This window comes from Eleginops maclovinus, chromosome 23, assembly GCF_036324505.1.
Source record: "Eleginops maclovinus isolate JMC-PN-2008 ecotype Puerto Natales chromosome 23, JC_Emac_rtc_rv5, whole genome shotgun sequence".
NCBI lineage: Eukaryota > Metazoa > Chordata > Actinopteri > Perciformes > Eleginopidae > Eleginops > Eleginops maclovinus.
In genome coordinates, this window is record NC_086371.1 from 26,613,372 (window position 1) to 26,619,371 (window position 6,000).

The window sequence follows — 6,000 nt, forward strand, 5'->3', positions numbered from 1 at the left end:
AATCTAATCATCTCAACAAATAAACATCGTATTGACATTTATTTGTAATGCATTTGATATTGTGGCAATCCAAACGCAACAGAAAGTAATCAGGTTACATTACTTTTATATTCTGATACTCATTAGGTTACTGATTACATTATTTTACAGGTACAATGGGGAGAACAAGTATTTGATACACTGCCAAGTTTGCATGTAGAGGTCTGTAATTTTTTCTTCAACTGTGAGGGACGGAATCTAAAACAAAAATCCAGAAGATCACATTGTATGATTTTTAAATAATTAATTAGCATTTTATTGCATGACATAAGTATTTGATCACCTACCAACCAGTAACAATTTCGGCTCTCACAGACCTGTTAGTGTTTCTTTAAGAAGCCCTCCTGTTCTCCACTCATTACCTGTATTAACTGCACCTGTTTGAACTTGTTACCTGTATAAAAGAAACCTGTCCACACACTCAATCAAACAGACTCCAACCTCTCCACAATGGCCAAGACCAGAGAGCTGTGTAAGGACACCAGGGATAAAATTGTAGACCTGCACAAGGCTGGGATGGGCTACAGGACAATAGGCAAGCAGCTTGGTGAGAACGCAACAACTGTTGGCGCAATTATTAGAAAATGGAAGAAGTCCAAGATGACGGTCAATCTCCCTCGGTCTGGGGCTCCATGCAAGATCTCACCTCGTGGGGCATCGATGATCATGAGGAAGGTGAGGGATCAGCCCAAAACTACATGGCAGGACCTGGTCAATGACCTGAAGAGAGCTGGGACCACAGTCTCAAAGAAAACCATGAGTAACACACTACGCCGTCAAGCCAGCGCATGTCCTGGCCCGTCTGAAGTTAGCCAATGACTATCTGGATGATCCAGAGGAGGAATGGGAGGTGGTCATGTGGTCTGATGAGACAAAAATAGAGCTTTTTGGTGTTAACTCCTCTCGCAGTGTTTGGAGGAAGAACAAGGATGAGTACAACCCCAAGAACACCATCCCAACCGTGAAGCATGGAGGTGGAAACATCATTCTTTGGGGATGCTTTTCTGCAAAGGGGACAGGACGACGGCAGCGTATTGAGGGGAGGATGGATGGGGCCATGTATCGCGAGATCTTGGCCAACAACCTCCTTCCCTCAGTAAGAGCATTGAAGATGGGTCGTGGCTGGGTCTTCCAGCATGACAACGACCCAAAACACACAGCCAGGGCAACTAAGGAGTGGCTCCGTAAGAAGCATCTCAAGGTCCTGGAGTGGCCTAGCCAGTCTCCAGACCTGAACCCAATAGAAAATCTTTGGAGGGAGCTGAAAGTCTGTATTGCCCAGCGACAGCCCTGAAACCTGAAGGATCTGGAGAAGATCTGTATGGAGGAGTGGGCCAAAATCCCTGCTGCAGTGTGTGCAAACCTGCAGGAAACGTCTGCTCTCTGTAATTGCAAACAAAGGTTTCTGTACCAGATATTAAGTTCTGTTTTTCTGATGTATCAAATACTTATGTCATGCAGTAAAATGCAAATGAATTACTTAAAAATCATACAATGTGATTTTCTGGATTTTTGTTTTAGATTCCTTCTCTCACAGTTGAAGAGTACCTATGATAAAAAATACAGACCTCTGCATGCTTTGTAAGTGGGAAAACCTCCAAAATCAGCAGTGTATCAAATACTTGTTCTCCCCACTGTAAGTGTAATAGTAACGGATCCTTTTTAAAGTAACCCTCTTAACGCTGCCTTTAATGGGCGAGCCCAGGTTAAGTATTGGCGGTAGTAGAGAGGGTAAAATCACACACACTAAAGATATCCATCCATCTAAAGACTATTACACTAAAGATATTTCAAATCAAAAAAATCGAGTAAAATTAAAAATGTAAAAACACACAGAAAACATGTAAAATAAAACAATCTCTATCATTTGCAATGGGACATTTACATGTGCAGTTCTTATTTCTTGATTATTTTTTTGATGCACAATTTTTAAGTGACGCTCTTACAAACTGTATGTGGTTGTACGTTGGCATGTTTACCAAAGCTGTTATCTTTGACATGCCTTTAACATACAGTATGTTGACATGTTGACATGTTGTTTACCACTATTTTAATAATTGGTTTCCAGAGGCTAGCATTTAATTGGTCACTTGAAAGCATTTTCCCAGGGGGCCAATTAGTTATTGGTTTGCATGGATCATTAATTTCCTGATACCTGCTGGGTTCCATGGTTTCCACACTTTCAGGGGATTACTGGGAAACATGGTTTCTCGAGATATAAGTATTTTATGCTTTATCCACAACTTTTTAATTATGCTCTACCTCCATCAATCTGGTGTTAAAATAAATAATTGGGGTGAGAAGGACTTTTTTTAGTGAGGGTGTGTTTACCTGAATCGGTGTTTAAAAGGGAGATATGAAAATATATTTTATTTGAATTTTATGAAATCTGGTTCTTAATGATTTATTAAAAATAAAGAAAGTTTGGTTAGCTGGCCGGCTCTATTGTGACTGGTCAACCTTATAGGGGTGTCCTGCTCCTTTGCCTATCGCATACAATGTGTTAGAAGGCTAGCCAATAGAAGCGCACGTGTTAGAATGTGATGTCACTATGTAACGGAAAGAGACAAAGGAATCCAATGGAGGTGTTTAAGTTAGTTTTAATGAGATTTGGGAGAGTTTTTAATTACTATTATTACGCCATAATATTTGCCGGATGTAACATTGATTATCGCATTCATGGTGGACCTTTAATGTTAGTAGAAAAAGTGCAAAGTATTTGATGCGTTTGCCACAACCATTAAATCATTGCATACCTTCATCTAATTGTTCTTTTTTTTAATGTTTTGTATCCACTACCAACAGCTACATTCTCCACAGGGAAATGTGTGCTGTGAGACACAATACTTTCGTGGATACCTCATTCTGGTTCAAAGCATGCTAGGTGCCCCTGTGTGTGATTGTGGACAGGAACTGCCATGACATACATCCTGTTTAGACATAAAAATCAGCAGGAGAAAAATTCCTGTCAAAAAACGCCCATCGACACTGTTCATGAGAATGGACCTAAGTAATGAACAAAAGAAGTTCGAAGCTTCTATCACTTCTGGCACAATCCCAAGAAATGAGGGCAACCTTGCCTGCTGAATGATTTCTGGGATGTGTAAAACTTAGTTATACTGTAAAAAATGGTAATTTACAAGGCAAAAAACATTCAAAATCAGAAATGCCCTATCCATGGACTCTGGTCAAGAATCAAATGTGAACAGATCCTTTATTTTAATTTAATGAGATTGCAGGTTTTTTTTTGATAATTATCATGACTTCTTATTTGACTTTTTAATTGTGGACCTGCAGCATTAGTAGTAACAAACCAGATGTATTTAGCGTTTTAATGCTTTACTGTAGCAATAACACATATTTCCTTTGATCGTGAGCCAACAACAGAAAGTGTGGAGCTGTAAAATGAGTGAATGATCCTTATTGTCATTGCTACTTGTTTCCAGAACAACAAAATTGGAGCAATCCCCTAGAACGCTAACAAGAATAGTAAACATAGAGCAATATAATAAATAATTTATTTATTGAAATAATACAAAATATAAATATGCATACTATACATATGAGGTATAAATAACAAAGTGTCAGTAGTTAGTGTTCTGAGGCAGGTTATTTCTAAGTATGCTCAGTATATCTAGGATAACAGGGACGGAGAAGGATACTGTGGTAGTATTCAGGGCATGTTGAGCGCAGCTATGGCTCTTGGATAGAGGCTGTCTCTGAGCCGGTTGGTTCTGGCTCTCAATGTTCTGTAGCGTCTGCCTGAAGGCAGTAGTTCAAAGTGGCAGTGCCCGGGGTGTGATGGGTCTTTGAGGATGCTGTGGGCCTTCCTAATACAGCGGGAGCTGTACAGGTCAGCCAGGGAGGGGAGAGGGCAGCAGATGATCTGGGCGGTGTTGACGACTCTCTGGAGCGCTTTCCTCTCTGCGGCAGTGCAGCTGCAGAACCACACACAGATGCAGTAGGTGAAGATGCTCTCTATAGAGCACCGGTAGAAGGACACCAACAGTTCCTGCGTGAGATGGTTGCTCCTGAGTACTCTCAGGAAGTACAGTCTCTGTTGGGCCTTCTTGGTGGTAGCAGTGGTGTTGGTGCTCCAGGTCAGGTCGTCATTCAGATAGGAATCGGAAGTCGGAGGCTATCTCCACGTCATCCCCACCGATGGTCAGGAGCTTGGTGGCTGTTTTCTTCCTCCTGAAGTCGATGATCAGCTCCTTGGTTTTGGCAGTGTTCAGTTCTAGGTTGTTTTCCGTGCACCATTCCGACAGCTTCACCACCTCGTCCCGATACGCAGACTTGTCTCCCCCGGAGATGAACCCCACCACTGTGGTGTCGTCCGCGAATTTGATGACGGAGTTGCTGGGGTGGGCAGGGGTGCAGTCGTAAGTGTAGAGGGAGCAGAGGAGAGGGCTGACCATGCAGCCCTGGGGGAGAGCCAGTGCAGAGCCATTCATACTTAGTTATTTTAGTTTATATTTAGTAATATTTGATGTATATTTGGTGTATATTTAGTAGTTTAGTTATATTGAGTGTATATTTCTCCTTCCTTCTTTGTATTGAACTGTTGCACCTCAATTTCCCTCGGGATAAATAAAGCTTCTTGAATCTTGAATTAAATCTGAGGTTCAGGCTTGATGAGGTGTGGCGGCCTATCTTCACCCTCTAGGGGCGGTTCGACAGGAAATCCTTAATCCACAGGCAGACGGAGAGTGAAAATCCTAGTTCAAGCAGTTTGGTCACCAGCCTGTCAGGGATGATGGTGTTGAAAGTGGAGCTGTAGTCCACAAAGTGCAGCCGCGCGTAGTTCCCTCTTTGCTCCAAGTGGCTCAGAGTAGAGTGTAGAGCTGTGGCGATGGCGTCCTCTGTGGATCTTTTAGCTCTGTACGTGAACTGGTGAGGGTCGTGCTGTATTCCCTGCCAGACCTCCCTGGAGTTGTTGCTCAGGAGATGTTCTTCAATCTTCCTTTTGTGATCAGCCTTGGCCTCTCTTATCCCTCTCTTCAAATTGGCTCTGGCAGCACTGTATGAATCTGGGTTACCTTTCTTGAAAGCATAATTTCTTTCCTTGAGAAGGCTCTGCACTTCTTTTGTCATCCAGGATTTTCTTTTGGGGTAGACCCGGATGCTTTTCTCTACCGTAACAGTGTCTATGCTGTGCTTGATGTGCGCCAGGACCGCTTCTGTGTACTGCTCGAGGTCGTCCTCCCAGATTGTTCTCTCCAAGCAGTCCTGCAGCTGTTCCATGGCCTCCTCAGGCCAGATCCTCACTGTTTTGATTGTTACAGGAGCTCTTTTCCTGATGGGAATGTAGGCTGATATGAGATGCAGGGACATGTGGTCTGATTGTCCTAGATGGGGGAGTTGCCTAGCTCTGTAACCTTTTTTGATATTGGAGTAGACCTTATCCAGGGTGTTATCTCTCCTCGTAGCACACTTGACATGATGGTACAGTTTGGGGAGCACTGAATTCAGGTTTACATGGTTAAAATCCCCCGCAATGATGTGAACAGTGTCAGGATACCGATGCTATCGTGTAGCATAGCTAGCGCCGAGTTAGCATTAGCGTCGGGGGCTATGTACACAGCAGAGATCACTACAGCAGAATGTTCACGTGATAAATGGTGGGGTCTGCATTTGATTGTGATATATTCCAGATCAGTGTAACAGTGACTGCTCAGTACCCTGGCGTCTTTAGTCCATTCGTAATTTGTGTAGATCTGCAATCCTCCACCTCTTTGTTTACCAGCTTCCTGGTCTCTGTCCGACCGGATTCTAGCCTTCCTGCTAGCTCGATAGCTCCGTCCAGGATACTGGGGTTTAGCCAGGTTTCTGTGACTATGATCACACAGCTGTCCCTCACCGAGTTGTCCTCTTCCACCCGGAGCATCACCTTGTCCATTTTGTTCACCAGTGATCTAGCATTTCTTCAGCAGGCCGCCCCTAGAGTTCTCGTCTCCTCTT